At 36.0% G+C, this 17,261-nt stretch overlaps 1 long non-coding RNA gene across 1 annotated transcript in view; it reads left to right on the forward strand.

The window, feature by feature from the left end:
• The first annotated feature begins 4,942 nt into the window (after positions 1–4,942).
• Positions 4,943–17,261, forward strand: part of LOC148731271 (uncharacterized) — a 61,748-nt gene continuing 49,429 nt past the window's right edge. Inside the window, exon 1 of the long non-coding RNA XR_016001379.1 lies at positions 4,943–5,167. This is a non-coding gene — a long non-coding RNA (uncharacterized LOC148731271). The remainder of the gene's footprint in view (positions 5,168–17,261) is intronic.

Raw genomic sequence — 17,261 nt, forward strand, 5'->3', positions numbered from 1 at the left:
ACTTCCTGATATTTCCAAGGCGCAGTACATAAAAAAAAGACATAGGAAAGAACGAAAGAAAAGTGAAATTCACCGTTAATTACACGATCGTGCATCATCATGTTAAAAAAAAAAGAAAGAAACCAAAAAAAAAAAGGCATCGAACAGAAGGGAAATTATTGAGTTATTTCCTATACAATGTAAGATAATTAATTAAATGGCATTCACCGGTGATTACACGGACCTACATGTTAAAAAGAAAAGAGCATAGAAAACTTGGGAAAGTATAAAGTTATTTCCTATGCAATGTCAGAAAATGAATCAAATGTATTTGAATGCTTTTCATTTTTAGAGGAGGAAACACACTCGGTTTTTTTCTTTTTTTTCCCCTACATTCATTCAACGTTGTCAAAAGAGTTTATATTCTCTTGACGTGGTACATGCACTTTTTATACTCCCCTGAGTTTAGAAATAAATCCCAAGCAGTGTGAAAGACGTCAAATTTCACTCATTTTCAATACTTGATTTCAACGCTAAATGACATGAGGAAAACATTTCGAATCAATTCAGGTGAATGTTTGGTATACTTGGGACGGTCCAAAATTTTTTTTGAAATAAAAAAAGGTTTGAAACAGATTCCACGCCCATACACGTAAATGCCCCAAGTAACTAGCTGTAAGGCTTTTCTTTGACAAAGTGTGATTAACATTGTACTGAAACAGTTAAAGAAAAGTATAAATGAAATAGAATATAAGGAAATGATTAAATAAGCGAACGCGTAAAGCAGATAAATGGATAAAGATAAAAAAGAACACTTACGCTGAGCTATCATTTCCACGTGAATGATTTGAAAATGATAAAAAGGAAGAAAATAATCTCAAATTCAATATATGTATTTAGTAGCTAAGATTTGCTCTACTCCTGGCTTTTGCAAATTAAAACAAACAAATACAATAACATCGACTCAAATGGCAGCTGAACTGATAAAATCATCCTATGTAGTCAGTAGATATAACTACAGGAACAGCCCTCATTTTCGCTATTTGGTTCATACTCAGTACATAATTATTATTATTTAACAACTAAAGAAAGAAAGGAGGAAAAAAAGAAAGAAAGAAAGAAAGGAAGGAAGAAAGAAAGAAGGAGAGAAAGAAAGGAGGAAAGAAGAGAAAAAAAAGAAAGGGAGAGAGAGAGAGAGAGAGAGAGAGAGAGAGAGAGAGAGTAGAGAAAGAAAGAAGGAGAGAAAAAGACGAAGAGACGGCTCCCAGTATTTGTTTGCATCCCGACATGGTTATCACAGCCCGAATTGAATGACAGTGAGCCATCGATCCAAGGAAAGGAAGACTATAATATATGACAACAGTGATCATAGTAATAAAACAAACTTACGGCACTGCTGTTCATCTGAATTATCACCACAATCATCTCTGGATGTACAACGCTTGTATTTACTAAGACACTTTCCATTTGCACAGGTGAACTCATAGTTCTCACACTTTCCTGTACAATAATGTAAATAACATCGATTCAAAGACAAGAATATTGAGCCTGTGCATCGAAGAAAATGGAGAGCACTCACATAACCGGAAACAATCCAAATGAATTAAACCAGAGACCAATTACTTGGAGCGTTCAACTCCCACACTGAACCTATGTCAAGGCATTTTCACGGAACGGTTTATTTCAGACTGTCTTTTCCAGGGAAATAATTAGAATTTAACTACCAGCTCATCGTGATTGGTCGAAGAGCTTACGTGGCCGGCCGGGGAATCCCATACCGCGGTAATTCAAACTAAAAATAGATTTTTCTATTGAAAACATCGTGAGAAAACAAAGGTCAGTTTAACGCTCGAAGAAATGGCTCCTGATTAAACATGTTCCTTAGTTGTCAAGTCAAAACTTGGAGGTTGGATTATAACACAACTTTCAGCTTAAACCCTCCTCCCCCCTCCCCCCTCCCCCCATCATTCTACGAACTAGTAATTGTCGTGATAAGCAATGAAACTGAAGCTTCACAGAAAGTTTACCCGTTTGAAAGATTGGTAAAGTTTGCCAATCCCGAACCCTGAAGTTAACATTTAAACTAAATATGGTTTGTTTTATTTCATCTCAATCCATTATACACGATGCAAGACATCCGTTATTCTTCTTTCGCTCTATTTTTTTCCAATTGCATTCTACTTGATTGATCTACGTTTTTTTCCCTTGACCTGACATTGCAAAAAATTTCAACGTTATTGCAACAATAGTCGTGCTAATGGCAACTGGAAGACTTTAGAATTTATTCTCCCACCATTACTAACAATTCCGGTCACGACGAATCCGCGCGGCGTCAGCTATGCTTCCTGTGAATCTAATATGGTGGCTGTGCGTAACAAGCCGGAGTGTCGATAAAATCGATTGCGTACATCTCCACACCTCGGAAGGGGCCGAAAACGTACCCTTCAACGCACAACGTTAAGAGAATAATATACCGGCGAAAGGTTCGCAATGTGAATATTAACAGACCTTCGAAGAAAGAAATAACTGAATACGGGTTTTCCGTATATATTTTGAAATTTTCACTTAAGAGGCTACCTACAACGATTAATAACCTGATGGATTGTTTGAAGTCCAATGTGGAAATACATGCGAAATACATGCGAAGTTTAAAAAAAGTTTAGGACCAAGATATGGTCCATGATACTACTCAGGGCTCTAGGGCCTTGCAGAGGTTGCAGCACACCATAGGTTTGAGGAGTTTTGTGTGATTGAATCATAGATCCTGTTGCCTACATGTAGTAAGATTCCTCGAACAATTATCATCTGGTACACCCACGCCTGACTCAGTGGACTTCATATTACAGAAATATCCAAATTGGATGAATAAAACAATTTGCTAAACAAAAGGGCAATGAGTGTACACGAGTTGCTTCCTGTTCTGCCAAGAACTGTTGACTGTAAAATAGTGCTCAGAAAGAACCAGAAAGTGACATTGCCATGTTGATGTAGTTGGACATTGACTGTTTTTTTTTTTTTTCTTTTTTAAGAATGAAAAACTTTTTTCAGAAAAATGCAATAGATTTATCTAGCAACCTTTGTGGCATTACATGGTTAGAGTGCTGGATTGTGTTGTGCGGGAGGTCGAGGGTACGAGCCCCAGCCAGACCAATACTCATGGTCAGTAAAAATAACTGAGGAGAATTTACTACCTTTCTATAATATCAAGAGATGGATAGACACTCCAGTCTTCTCGGATAACGACAAATATACCATAGGCCCCGTCTCCTGCAGGGTTAGAGGTAGGAGACACGAATTTCCCACGCACGAGATTACTGTGTGGTGGATGTCCTCCCCTGGGGTGGGATGTGTGGGTTGCTCTCCTATGTTTCATACATGAGCCTCTGGCTTGGGCAATCAGGGTAACCATGCCGCAAGGTTAGAATGAAATAAGATGAGATAGTCATAATCAGAGGAAAAGGAATGAGGGAGATAAGTAACATGTTGGTTAGTATTAAAAGTAGGTGGTAAAATGAATAGAAGAGGTTAGGTATAGGGTGCCAAAAAAAGTTTTTTTGAGTTAAAAAAAGGTTTGAACTGAATATTTGGATTGATATGATGGGGGGTGGGAGTTAAGGATGGGTTGGTCTGAGCTGGTTTTGATTGACAATTGGTTTACTGGTATCTGTCTTGAATTTGAATGGTGATAATAACAGACACAAAAGTAAATTCCAAAATAATTTAATGTTATGAAAACTTAACTAAGCTATTTGGACAACACAGTAAATAATGGAACTATTGCAAGATAGTGATGAGAGAAAACATCCCTCTCTCCAATATTAGCTTAATTAAAATAGTTGAAGTTTACCTATGTAAAATTAACAGTAATTCGTTTTGCAATGATAGATATTTAACTTTGGTTAAAAAATAAATGGCTTCTTTTTTCGTAATTTTTCCAATCCTAAAGAGCCGCTTTCCTAGATTTAAATCAAAGCAAAACCAAATGCATGATTTTGAGTCAACATAGTTCACAACGAAATCCATTTGTTATCGCCATACTTCAGTCTCCTTCGGCACTTTGTTAAAATGTTATTTCACAGGCGTCACACCACGTGCTCGTTGATTGATATTTCGCCTTCTTTCTTCCCTCTATGGGCCTGATTACATGAGCCGGGCTGGCGCGGTTAGCCGGGCTGATTTCTTTTGTTTTGGTGTTCGCCAAAGCGTGAAAACAAAAGAAATCAGCCCGGCTAACCGGGCCAGCCCGGCTCATGTAATCAGGCCCTATGTCTAAAATTTCGAAAAGGCTCACGGGAATTAAGTTTAATTAATTGGAATGTCGGTCGGAAAACGACGATGAGCTGCGACTATTTTGCTTTTCGAGTTTCGATCGTTCGACGATGTACCCTGCTGGCAGAGGTGTTTATTTGTTAACTTCCCCTACGGTTCACGTAAACCGTAGGGGAAGTTAACAAATAAACGCCTCTGCCAGCAGGGTATCAACGATGAGGTCAACAAACTGGAGTTTCTTCAGGAAAGTTTACGGCTCTTGCCAAACCAAGTGGCAGGGGCTCAGAAGTGCCGTAAAAAGCTTCTTTACTCTTCCTTGTTTTATCAACGAACCAACATTTTGCATGAACGGACGAAAGGGTGATCAGAAAAAGCCAACACGACAGTGTAAACGTTGCCGCAAATTGAGCCAGTTCGCAACCGTATTGAAACTTTGCACAAAAGACCGTTTTTCGGCGCGAGAACAGTTTTTGTACAATTTGTACACCCTCTCAATTTTATAAAATTATTTTCTTCTTTTATAAAATTACTTTCTTCTTTTCAAAAATGAGAATTAAAACCTTATCTTTTAAACGGCTTCTTTGTTTTTTAAACTTTTGTAACGGCTGCTCATTTCACGCAAAATTTATTGAGTTTAAATAAGCACATTTCTGAGCCCGCGTTTCTTACCGCGGGTTTCAGGCGCATGCGCAACCGTTTTTCCTCTCTGTCTCCGAAACTAGTAGTTTCTCTGAAGAAATTGTGCTTCGAACGAGTGCTGAATCTCTGGAAGAAAGTTGATATTGCAGGTAGAAGGTTTTTTTTCTTTCTCGTAAGGCTCAGGATTTGTTTTGCGTTGTTTGCAAAGGAAAACGACAGAGCAAACAATTCGCTATGGGCCTCCACTCCGGCGAGTGAAGTACCAAGCACAGGAATACAGGTATCGATCTGTTTCTAATTTTTTGCTTTTCAGTGTATCTTTGCCAGCTCTAAAGGCTTAGACGGGTCGCTTTCCTTGATACAAAGCAAAGGAAAAATGAAGTGTTTTTTTGTTACCTTAAATATTATTATTTGCAGTAGTACACAGACAGCAGTCGTTCTAATGGCATCTCGCTGCGGCAAAAGTACATGAAAAATAGGTGTCCTGGCACAGTTGCCATGTTTTTGCCCTCCTTACTCCTAACTACCAAACAAATATACCTCCGTTGACCGCCAACTCAACGATCGACGCTGCGGGCACGAAAATTTAATTTTTTTCTTTGGCCTCAACAGTGGCTATTTCATAATTATGCTTGTTTCTGTTGAATTATACAGTGGTTTACTCTTGTTGGTGGCTAATACGGAAAGAAAGACTTAAAGGGTAAATCGCGTTCTATATTAAAAAATATGGAAAGTAAAAGTTATTTTTACTAGTCGTAAATTTTTGGTTACTGACAAAGGTTTAAAACCAATTCTAAAACTAAGAGATCCAAATTTACCTGTTGACGTTAACCGAATTATTTTAGAAGATTTAGAATCGGATTCTATAAAATTGAATGGAAGAAATTATCGTCAGCATCCAGATTTTAAAGAATTCTTTTGCTTTTCCAGATAAAAGTGTTTGTGAACTTAATAATTGTATTCATGAATTATGTATTCATGGTAAAGGAAAACATATTCGTTGGTCAGTGGTGTTACCCAAAAGATTGTCCTGAAGAACTTTCTATTGTTGAATATGATCCATCTAATAATAATGCTGCTGCTGCTTATAGATTTGTTTATGAATGTTTTAATGGTTTGATTCCAATAGGAAAGAAAATTGATTTTAAAGATAAAGATCAGAGTAACTTGAGACTAGATAATTGAAAGATTTTTTCTGGAAAAGGATGCTTAGAAAATCTTACAACACAAATTGAATATGATAAGTGGTTAAAAATTGTATGTACTGCTTGTATGGCAAGATGGATTTTCTGCAATTTGATAAAAATACTCATATATGAATGATGATAATGAGAAATAGAAAAATATGTGTGACTACAGTTGAAGGTTTCAATAATTTTATGAGTCTAAATGATGTTAAAAAATGGTATCTATTCTGAAAAGAATGTATGTAAATGTGGTGGTAATGTTTTGAATAATAATGACAAGAGTTTTATTTAGTTACAAGGTAACAAAGTGATTAAGCAGTGTTTGATCGATAATGAGATTGTTTCTGAAGATGATGTTGTATGTTATGGTGTGTGAAATGTATGTAAAACTAATTTATATTGTTAAAATATAGTATGTGTTATTATGATAATTATTTACCTTGGATTGGAAAATAACAATAATTTGTGGTGTTTGTAGACAGATTTTGAAAAAGAAGATTGAAAAGACTGAGATGAGAAAAGAAATTGAAAAAAATTAATATGTGGTGATAATATTTGTGACCTCTCACGGGAAAACGTTCCGAACGGTTAGCCGTTTTTAAACGGATAGCCGTTCATCGGCCGTTCGACTGGTTGGCATGCCGTTTGAACAACTCAAGCTATCCGTTCTTGAATATTCATCATCCGTTCGAACCGTTTGAGCTATCCGTTTAAGAAACTTCATCATCCGTTTGAATGCCTCTAGCTATCCGTTCTTGAGTATTCAGAATCCGTTCGAAGGCCTCCAGCTATCCGTTCTTGAATATTCATCATCTGCTCGAATGGTTCGAGCTATCCGTTCGAGAAAATTCATCAGCCGTTCACTTTGCACTTTGGCAACGATGGTAGAAACATTTTCGGTGTGATCACAATCCATATCTTCTCTCGTTGAATTCTCCATTTTGTGATTGTGTGAAATAGCAGTAATTGACAAAAGTCGTTAGCAGTTACCAAGGCAACACATTTTTGATGGAGTGACACGGAAGCTGGGATTATGGAAATTTAAACCCGAATTGAAATTGAGAACTAGGCTTTTCGCGTGCAAGTTCCTTGGTTGTACCTTATCTTAATCGGTCAAATTCAATGATAAAAATATTAATTATAATCCATTTCAATGCGCCGAAAGCGAAGTTGAGTTATTCAAACGATTGAGTTTCGACTTGTTTCAAGTTATCTTTTCACAGAGTGTGTCAAATACCTCGCGTTACTCAACACCGCGTCACCCAACGCGTGACGCTTTCATTAAATAATCCTTCGCTTTGGCTCAAGACAAGAGCTTGGGACGCCTTTGTCGGCATTCGTTTTGACGAAACCATCTGTTCAAATAATTTCTACAGGCCATCACTTGTTCGACCGCTTAGCTGTTTATCCATTTGATCTCATCTGTGAGGCTCATCTCAGTGTTCGGAAAATTAGCCGTTCATCCCTTCAATAATTTTCATTAGCCGTTCATCCGTTCGACCTCATCCGTTCGAAAATTTTAATTAGCCGTTCATCCATTCGACCTCATCCGTTCTAAAATTTTAATTAGCCGTTCACCCGTTCGACCTTGTCCGTTCGAATTTTTTCACTAGCCGTTCATCCGTTTGACCTCATCCGTCCGAAATTTTAATTAGCCGTTCATCCGTTCATAGTATCCGTTTCGAACGGCTTTCCAAGCTGTTCATCACCCGTTCGCTTGCCGTTCTGTTCACTGTTTGAACGGCTACCGTTAGGAACGTTTTCGCGTGAGAGGTCACATCTATGAAGGTTTGGTTGATTTTGGAGAAGGTGTTTGTCTTTTTTGTATGGAAGTACTTGTTGAATATGAAGAAGATAAAGAGGTTGCTGCTTAAATTCTTATATACAATGTGTTGGTTATCAATTCGTTTGTGTTGAATGTGGTTTTGTTGAAGGATACGGACTTTTGAATGAATTCACTGACTACCAAATTCAAGTTCAGGAAAAATAGTATTCAATTCACAGAAAGTATCGTATTATGAGAATAATAAATTATTTGACATTGAAAGAGAATATAATATTCAGATCAACAGAGACATCATCAACAGAATAGAAAAAGTGTTTTTTGTTCTTGATGAATGGAAGGGGAAAAAAGAAAAGAACGATCAACATGAATTTTGTCATAAACAAGATTTTCTCTTTGATTGGTATTAACGCTCATATTGAAGCAACCAAATGGAAGAAAATGATGAAAAGATATGAGCAATTTTGGAATAAGGCTTTAGAAGAAAGAGGAGATGATATAAAATCTATTTTGTGCTGAATTTCTTTCTGTATTTGTTTTCATATTTGTCATGTATCTGACTATGTTTCCAAGTACTGGTAGTCTCGTTTGGTTCAGAAATTGTTTGTTGTTGAAGTTGGAATCAAGTGCATATGATCTCATTTCATTCAACATTTTTTCATATGATGTGAATGTGAATTTGTACATTAATATTTTATTTTTCTTGGATGATTTCTCATTTTTGTGTATGCTGTCAATACTATGCCTGATCCAGTGATTGAACTGAGAACTATTGGGTTGAGTGTAGCAGCTCCAGCAATTGTCCCACTTACAATGAGAATAGAACTGGTTATTTCACAAATCAAGTTCACTTGTTTGAAATGTTCTTTTCAATAAACAGTATTTTTTACGATAGAATTTGTAAAGGTTTTCAAGTTCTGTTCTTGTGTCTTTATCTAATTCAGAATCGATATGGTTGAAGTTTATGATAGATAACGGTATCATTGGTTTTAAATCATTTCTTGTTGTCAAACATCTTGTTGTTGGTACATAATTTGTTTGTGTTCAATTAATGATTCCTGAGTATGCTTTGCATGGGCTGAATTGATTTTTTTGTAATCGATAGTGTTCAATGAACTGCCATCTTTTCCAAATAAGAAAGTGAAAATCATTACATTGTTGTTGACATCAATCATCTTCACTTAAATAACCATGAATGAAAAATTTATAGACCTGGTTTTTGAAATAATCTATTTGTGCTTTTGGGAGCATTAGTTCATCAGGTCCAGAAAGTTTCCTTGCATTCAGTCCGATTGTTGTTGCAGTTTTTGTTTGTGATTGTTGCTTAATTTAATGCCATACAGATGATACTGAGTCATACCTTATATAATTATGATTAATTGACTACTTAAAGAACCTTTAAAAACTGATTATCATATAAACGATACATGTACTCGGTTAGTGAAAAATAAATGACATGTTTACACGGATGATACTCAATTAATGAACATTTTTATACTTTCATTTGTACTCTAGCTTTTCCAGACACATTATCCACAGATAGTTCTTTTTGAAGCACAAGAGCATACAAAAAGTAGCTATTTGCTGCTACAGCAGTCAGTGTATAATGTAGTTCAAGTTTTGTGCTTCCACTTTTCAATTCAACTTCTTGGTTGGTCAGATCTAAATATAGAATGTGTCAAAGCTTTTCAAATGATTTAACATAAATTGTTGGGCCACAGCTGAGAAAATCATGACATTGTTTGCTGGATCTCATCAATGTTCTGTATGTTTTTGCTACTTCTCTGTCTTGTCTCATTCTCTGTTGTGGATAAAAAACACTACCTTCCACTTTGCACCAGCTACGTTTGATCCAACTTTATAAGTATCAAAAACAAATGGATTAAATTCTTATGGTTTCCAATATTTTTGGTTGTATTGAGAGCCCAAATGAACACATGGCTTGTCTTGGTTTTCTTATTGCTGTGCTTATCATAAAACTTCCACCTGGATTTTGTCTGGGAATACTTTTCACAAGTATTTCTTTCAAATAATTCCAAGAATTTTGGCGTATGGTAATTTTTCAAAAACATTTGTCCACTAGTTGAATTAAATACCATTTTGGAATGAATCTTGTAATAATTAATCTTTCTGGATCAGTTACTCCATTAACTCTGAAAATAACATGATCATCATATTCAAGTGTTGCTGTGATTCTAATTTTTCCATTTGAACAAATTTGATCCACAAATGATTTAAAGAAACCAAACCTGTGAAAGCCGATTACATTAACTTGAGCTGCAGCTGTTGATGATTGAATAATTTTTTGACTTTTTACAAATCCTTCATAATGGTATACTGCGTTTGGCTGGAACATAACATTTCATACTACATATTACCACAGTAGGCATGATTCATCAGCATCATTTCTCATAATTAAGTTGTGCCTGTTTGAAATCAAATTTGTCTTTCTGTACAGTACCAGTATTTGTGTCTGGAAATGAAGAATTGTTGGTCCAACATCTTTTGCATAAGAAATTGTGTAAATTCAACAAGATTCTTCAAATGCAGGCTCCTGTTGATATCTGGTGATTGATTAAACTATTGTGCTTCTTTGATTATTGCAATATTGTCTGCAGCAGCAAATTGTGCATTAATTATCTGCTCTTTTGCTGACATAAAACTCAGTTTCAAAATACACATTATACCTGCCAGAACCATTACGAATTTTGATGTTGTCGACATTGACCTCATTATTTTTGCTATTTCCCAACCTTTTCCTTGAATGACAGGTTTTTTTTTATCCCTGTGCCTTTTTTACTGAATTTATCATAAATTTTTTCACCAAAAACTTGTCCAGTTTTTTCGCCAATTTTTTCAGCACACTTTTCTGCAACTTTTGTTGAAGCCTTTTTTCGAATATTCTGTCCTGTTTTTCTAGCTACTGCACTTGCTATTTTGGAAAATAAATCACCTAAACCTTCACCAGTTTGATGAATGTGGTATGTTCCAGTGTCTCTGTTCTTGGTATGTCTCTGCATATTATATGTATACTATCAATCTTCTCTTTGAAAAACCGAAGTCAGAGATACAGTACAGTGCAGGACAGAGTAATGCGAACCAAAACATACGCGAGTAACGCGTCAGCACCAGACGCATAAACGCGTCTGCGCCTATAGGCATATGGGTGAAGGACGCGAATAGAGCAAAGTCATCAGTATGTATGAGCTGGCTCATTGTTTTTTCTATCGTTTATATTTTATTGGTTTTTTTAATGGCCTGGCATTCTAAATTTAGTTGAAAGATCAAATTAACGTGGCGCATCGACATGTGGCGGACACGAACTGCTAAATTCGTTGATCTGTCAAACAAATAGTAAACTATTAGCCAGTCTTATGTTAACCGTAAACGGGTTTGATAAAACAATTTGTTGCTGTGTCTGAATTATCTCTTTACAGCTTTTAGAACCGAAGATAAAATTTTGCTTGCCGTTACGCTGGCAGTCCGGTTTGAAATCACAAAACCTTTCCCAGAATAAAAATTTAGATTAGTAAAACAAACATCGAATGGCACCGTACTCTCGATACCAAACAAAAATCTGAAAAAAGCTTCCAAACTGAACATACGTGTAGAATAAGATTATAAACAAGAGTGAAAAGGTTACGCGTCGTAATCATCACACATGAACTTAATGCCGCGAAGCTTTTTCGAGTTTCGTAACCGTTGCAGAACGTTCAGTGCGGGGTTTGGATTGCATATTTTTCCCTTGGCTGACTACTAGATCAGCTCGGGATCCTACGTAAACCAGCAGCATTTTCGTTCGCGGTCCTTGCTTCTTATTTATTTGGAGTAACCATTTGCCGAACTGGCTCGTTTGCAAGGAAGTGCTAAATTAATGTAAAACCTTTCCACAATCTTCAAAACAGTCTGATCGCGAGAAATAGTCTTGCGTGGATAGTTGTGTAACATGATGACTTTTTTCGGCGTCATAATGTCTCGTGATGTGACGAGATCAGATTTCAAGTTCGGACGTATGCTAATTTGTTGAACACGTGAAATCGAAAAAATGTCGTTATCAGGTCTCTTTCAGCGCAGAAGCGATACTGTTTTTACAGCCGGCCGAATACTAAACGGACGATTTTGGCCATTCTAACGGAGGACGGTAAGCCGTTCGAACGGGTTGAGATTTTTCTCAACGGATTTATACAAAAGCCGTTCAAAGAGATGACGATTTTTTTTTTTTCTGAACGGATGGACAATTTTTCTGAACGGATTACCTAAGCCGATGGAACGCATGCAATTTCTTCTGAACGGTAGCACAAGCCGTTTGAACGCGGGTTAATTTTTTTCTGAATGTATTTTCCAAGCCGCTCGAACGGATGCATTATATTTTTTCAGAACGGATAATAAACGGCTAGTGAATTGAATTCCGTTCGGGAAATTCAAAAGAGGTCAAAAGAGGTGTGATTTTATCAATCCATTGTTTACCTTTACAATACTGAACATCCCCGCTTGCTAAGAAAAGTAATTTTTTTGCGCGGCGTTAAAACTTCGATTAAAAACACGGTAGTTTGCTATTTAAATCACCTCTTTACGCCTCATGAAGCTAGAGATCTGAATGAAATATACAAGTCTTATCTCAAAGGCTGTAGAAATGGTTAAGGCTTTGTTGGATATGTATTGGATATGTATCTCTGTCACAAAATGCAAACCGTTCAAAAGTCATTTCAAAGTAAAAACAGTCTGTAGGTCAGTTTTAATTTTCTCGATCTTTTGCGCGCGCTGCGATAGTTATGAAGAGGGAAAGAACTCTTTGTTACAAACTGCAAACCATTGTAAAGTCATTTTAAAGTAAAAACAGCGGGTCCAATTTTTTTTTTCCATCTTTTGCGCGCGCCGCGAAAATTAGAAAGAGGGAAAGAACTCTTTGGTACAAACTGCAAACCATTGTAAAGTCATTTCAAAGTAAAAACAGTAGGTCCATTTCATCTTTTCAAATCTTTTGCGCGCGCAGCGAAAATTATAAAGAAGGAAATATCTCTGTCACATACTGCAAACCGTTCAAACGTCATTTCAAAGTCAAAACAGTCGGTCGGTCGATTTTTTTTCTCGATCTTTAGCGCACGCCACGAAAAGTATAAAGAGGGAAAGAACTCTTTCTTATAAACTGCAAACCATTGTAAAGTCATTTCAAAGTAAAAACAATCGGTCCAATATTTTTTTCTCGATCTTTTGCGCGCGCCGCGAAAATTATAAAGAAGGAAATATCTCTTTGTCACAAACTGCAAACCATTCAAAAGTCATTTTAAAGTAAAAACAGTCGGTCCGATTTTTTTATTCTCGATCTTTTGCGCGCGCCGCGAAACTTCTAAAGAGGGAGAGAACTCTTTGTTACAAACTGCAATCATTCTTTAGTCATTTCAATGTAAAAAAAACTCGGTCCAATATTTTTTCCCGATCTGTTACGCGCGCTGCGAAAATTAACTGCATACCATTGTCATTTAAAAAAGTCATTTAAAAGTAAAAACACTCGTACCGATTTTTTTCTTGATCTCTTATGCGCCACGCGAAAATTATTAAGAGGGAAAGAACTCTGTTACAAACTGCAAACCACTCTAAAGTCTTGAGCGTTCTAGCAAAATCCCGCCCACTTTTGACGAAGAACAAAAACGTGACCACTGCTGATGACTGTTTGTCCAATGTAAACATGACGGCATGCTTCATTTTACGAAGTTTTGAAGTCTCGTCTTGCCTTGGAACACCCACCAAAATAACTGATTGTTTCCTTTCTGAACGGATAGGTCGAGCCGTTCGAACGGAGAACCTTTCGAAGGAAACGAAGAACAAAAGCGTGAAGACCGTTTGTCTAATGTAAACATGACGGCATGCTACATTTAACGAAGCGTGACGAGTTAACATGAAGGCTTGTCTTGTTGGAACGGCAGTCCAAATAACTGGTGTTAATGTTTCTTTCTTGAGCAGATAGCTCGAGTCGTTCGAACGGCTAATTAATTTTCTCGAACGGATTATGAATATTTTAGAACGGAAAGGCTTGAGGCGTGCCAATCCACTTGAACGGCTATCCGTTTAAAAACGGCTAACCGTTCGGAAGGTTTTCACGTGAGAGGTCACACATTGTTTTCATCGGAGGTAACTGAGAAACGGGCGCCTTAAGCGAAAGAGCGAGCGAGATTCATAAAATTCAAAGTAATATTAATGAATACTCGGACGTTTGAAACGTTGTTTGGTTCAGTATTAAGTCTGGGTTTCTCTATCCAGAACAAACAATTCTTTTTTCCTTATAAACAAGCAACGAGTCATTTGTGAAGCGAGCAAGACTGGAAATATGATAGCTTACATCGGCGGTAACTGGAAAGCGAACGAGCGAGCGAGATTCATTAAATACAAACTAATATTTCAAGAATACTTGGACGATTTAAACGCTGTTCAATCTAGTATTGAATGTGGCTTTCTTTTCTCAGAACAAACAAAACCTTTTTCTTTTCTTTATAAACTAGAGACGAGGTATTTGCAAAGCGAGCAAGATTGGAAATATGACAGCTTTCCCTGACGTTTTCATACTATGCAAATTTTTTTCTTGTTGGCGGCTGCATTTTCAGATCAGGATATTTCTTTATTTTGCAAAACACTGCCCCACAAAGCAAACTTAGGGCCATGAATAACAAAAGAATAGACGCACGCAGCACTGACGCGTATCTGACGCATCAGAGTATACGCGTAGACGCGTCAGACGTGCGTCAAGTTTGCGTCTGCGATGTTGGCTTTATTCTGACATGCACTGTATTATTCCATGGGAAAGCCATGACATTTCTCCATATTAATTTTATTATTTCGAATGACATCCAATTGAAAATTTTCTTCTTCAACCAACTTACCAATATTTTGCATAATGAAAATAATGAGAATCAGAACCTCTCAAATTATGGAAAATCACAGGAATCCTCAATTTTTTCATATATTGAGTCTGAGCTTCAAATTACAATCCTGATGTGCACTTCCTCTTAATTCTCCAGTAATAATCATGATGATGATCTCTCACTCTGATGCATTCATTTGAATGTGTATTCATCTTTTACAAATATTCCAACTTTTACAGTAGCTTTCTTGAATTTCTTTTTATCATCATCAGTCATTTTCAAGGGTTTATTGAAATGCTTATAAGCTATATCTTTGCAATATTTTGTTTCTTCAAGAATTTGCCCCTGAAATTCTGAACTGGGTTACTGAGTTTCTCATCATAACAATAACCAATTTATAAGCATAACCAATTGATCTGCATGCTTCTGATAAGCTTCTGTATGAGATTTACTTTCAAAAGGAAAACATGGTTGTATTTTCTCTTTTAGGGCCTCAAAATCGAGTCAGTTTGCTAGACATAACGTCTCGTAGTCACGTTCGACGCACTAATTCCGCTACATTTTTACAAGTGACTTTTTATATACCATTTTACACGTTTTTACAATTCTTGTATTCGTTTTATAGTAGTTTTTAGTGCGTCGAACGTGACTACGAGACGTTATGTCTAGCAAACTGACTCAATTATCGAACACGTTCCTTTATTTTTTTAGTGCGTCGAACGTGACTACGAGACGTTATGTCTAGCAAACTGACTCAATTATCGAACACGTTCCTGGCCTCGGCCCACAAAATTTCATCACAAGGCCTCAAAATCAGCATTAAAAAACTAATGCAAAATGGAAGTGGAATCTGTCTGTATAAAGCCATAGAAAACTTGTCCAACTTTTTCTGGCATTTTTATACTTTGCTTTCCATGTATAACAATACAATTCTCCTTATGTTTATTTTTACTACTAAAATCCTGCAGACAATAAATGCAAAAGTGTTTGGACCTCTCATTATGCTTGGTTTTATGCCTTATCATCTAGTTAAAATCTTTTATCAATACATAATGGCTCTTGTTATCATCACTTATCAATAGTAGGTTTATTTCATTCTCAAATGTTTCTTTTGAAATGTGAAGAGGGTAAAACTCCTTATTTTCGTAACTGAAAAAAGTTTTGATGTCATTCTGTTTTTCGATCTTATTATTGTAATGTTTCAGTGAAACTGGAAAATCAACACCTGAATAATCCAATTTATCAACAAACTGTTTGTCTGTCTTTTTGGTTCTTTGTGGATTAGTCTCTGCTGAATTAAGATGCTTTGCATGGCACCTTCTAAAACATTCATTGTCTCCATTCTTCATATTTATCAAACTTTTTGTAAGTACTGATTCACTTGGAAGTTGCATAATTATGAACACCCTTTCATTGGCCTATATTTAACGATATTTATAAATTGCTGATCAACTCTATCGATTGTCCATCCAGATCCTTTAGAAATCCAATTACCAATTTTATTAAGAAGTTCAGAGCTTGAACTTTTACGATCCCTCTCAATATCAGCCTCATCAATCACAGTTTTGGAATCTGAATTAAAGAATGCACTTTAAAATTCATCTTCACCACCCTTCATTTTCCAAAATTTAACTTTAAGTCTCAAAAACTTTAGACCTTTCATTTCCAATAATTGACTTCTTAACATAATTATGAAAAATCGCTTTCTTTGTTTTTTTCAACTGTTTCAAAGCATTATTATCACAACGAATACTGATTTCAAATGATTTTGTAAATTCCCTCAGTGCTTTATCATTTAATGTAATATTAGTTCTAGGTGTTGGAACAGGTAAAACATTTTAAATAGTCCTTGGTTTTGGAACAGGAGGTACCATAATCTTTTTCTCAAATTCTTGAGCCATTTACTCAACAGATTTTTGTGGTCTTGGCATTGGAATTGGTTGTAATTTCAATTCAACCAATCTTTTTTTCCTGTTTTAAAATCAAATCAATCAAACCAGATTCTTTAATTGTTTTCTAATCTATATTTTTCAGATTACTTATCTCCATACTATAGCTAGATAAAAATTTTTCACCCAAATTCCTCGCCATACTCATTTCTGCTTTTTGTCATTTACCTTTAAAACTTAATGTTAAAAGGCAAAATTGAAATCTTGCAAGAATTTTCATTGTGTGTTTTTGGACTTATTTAAGTGTTAAGAAGAAGAATGGAAATATCATATTACTTTGAGCTAGTCAATGCAAAAATTATAATAAGCTGTTTGATTATTTCCTATTCCTTTTGCAGGTGGTCTCATCTAAGTACAATTTCTTTCACCTTTTTATCGTGGTTGTGAATTTAGCATGGAAGCAGATGTTCAGTTTGTACGGGAAATGGAATTTGTTCTAGTATGTTTTTCGGTAAGCTAGGTTTTTAATTGTATCAATATGCCAGTTAAGGAAGAGAGTAAATCTCTCTGGTAAAAGTCAACCTCGTGCAGGAATTTCTGGAATTTTCTACATGTACTTTAGATTTTTCTCAGGCCCGTTTTTGGATGAAATTCTATG

Source organism: Stylophora pistillata, chromosome 5 (genome assembly GCF_964205215.1).
Source record: "Stylophora pistillata chromosome 5, jaStyPist1.2, whole genome shotgun sequence".
NCBI classification, from domain to species: Eukaryota; Metazoa; Cnidaria; class Anthozoa; order Scleractinia; family Pocilloporidae; genus Stylophora; species Stylophora pistillata.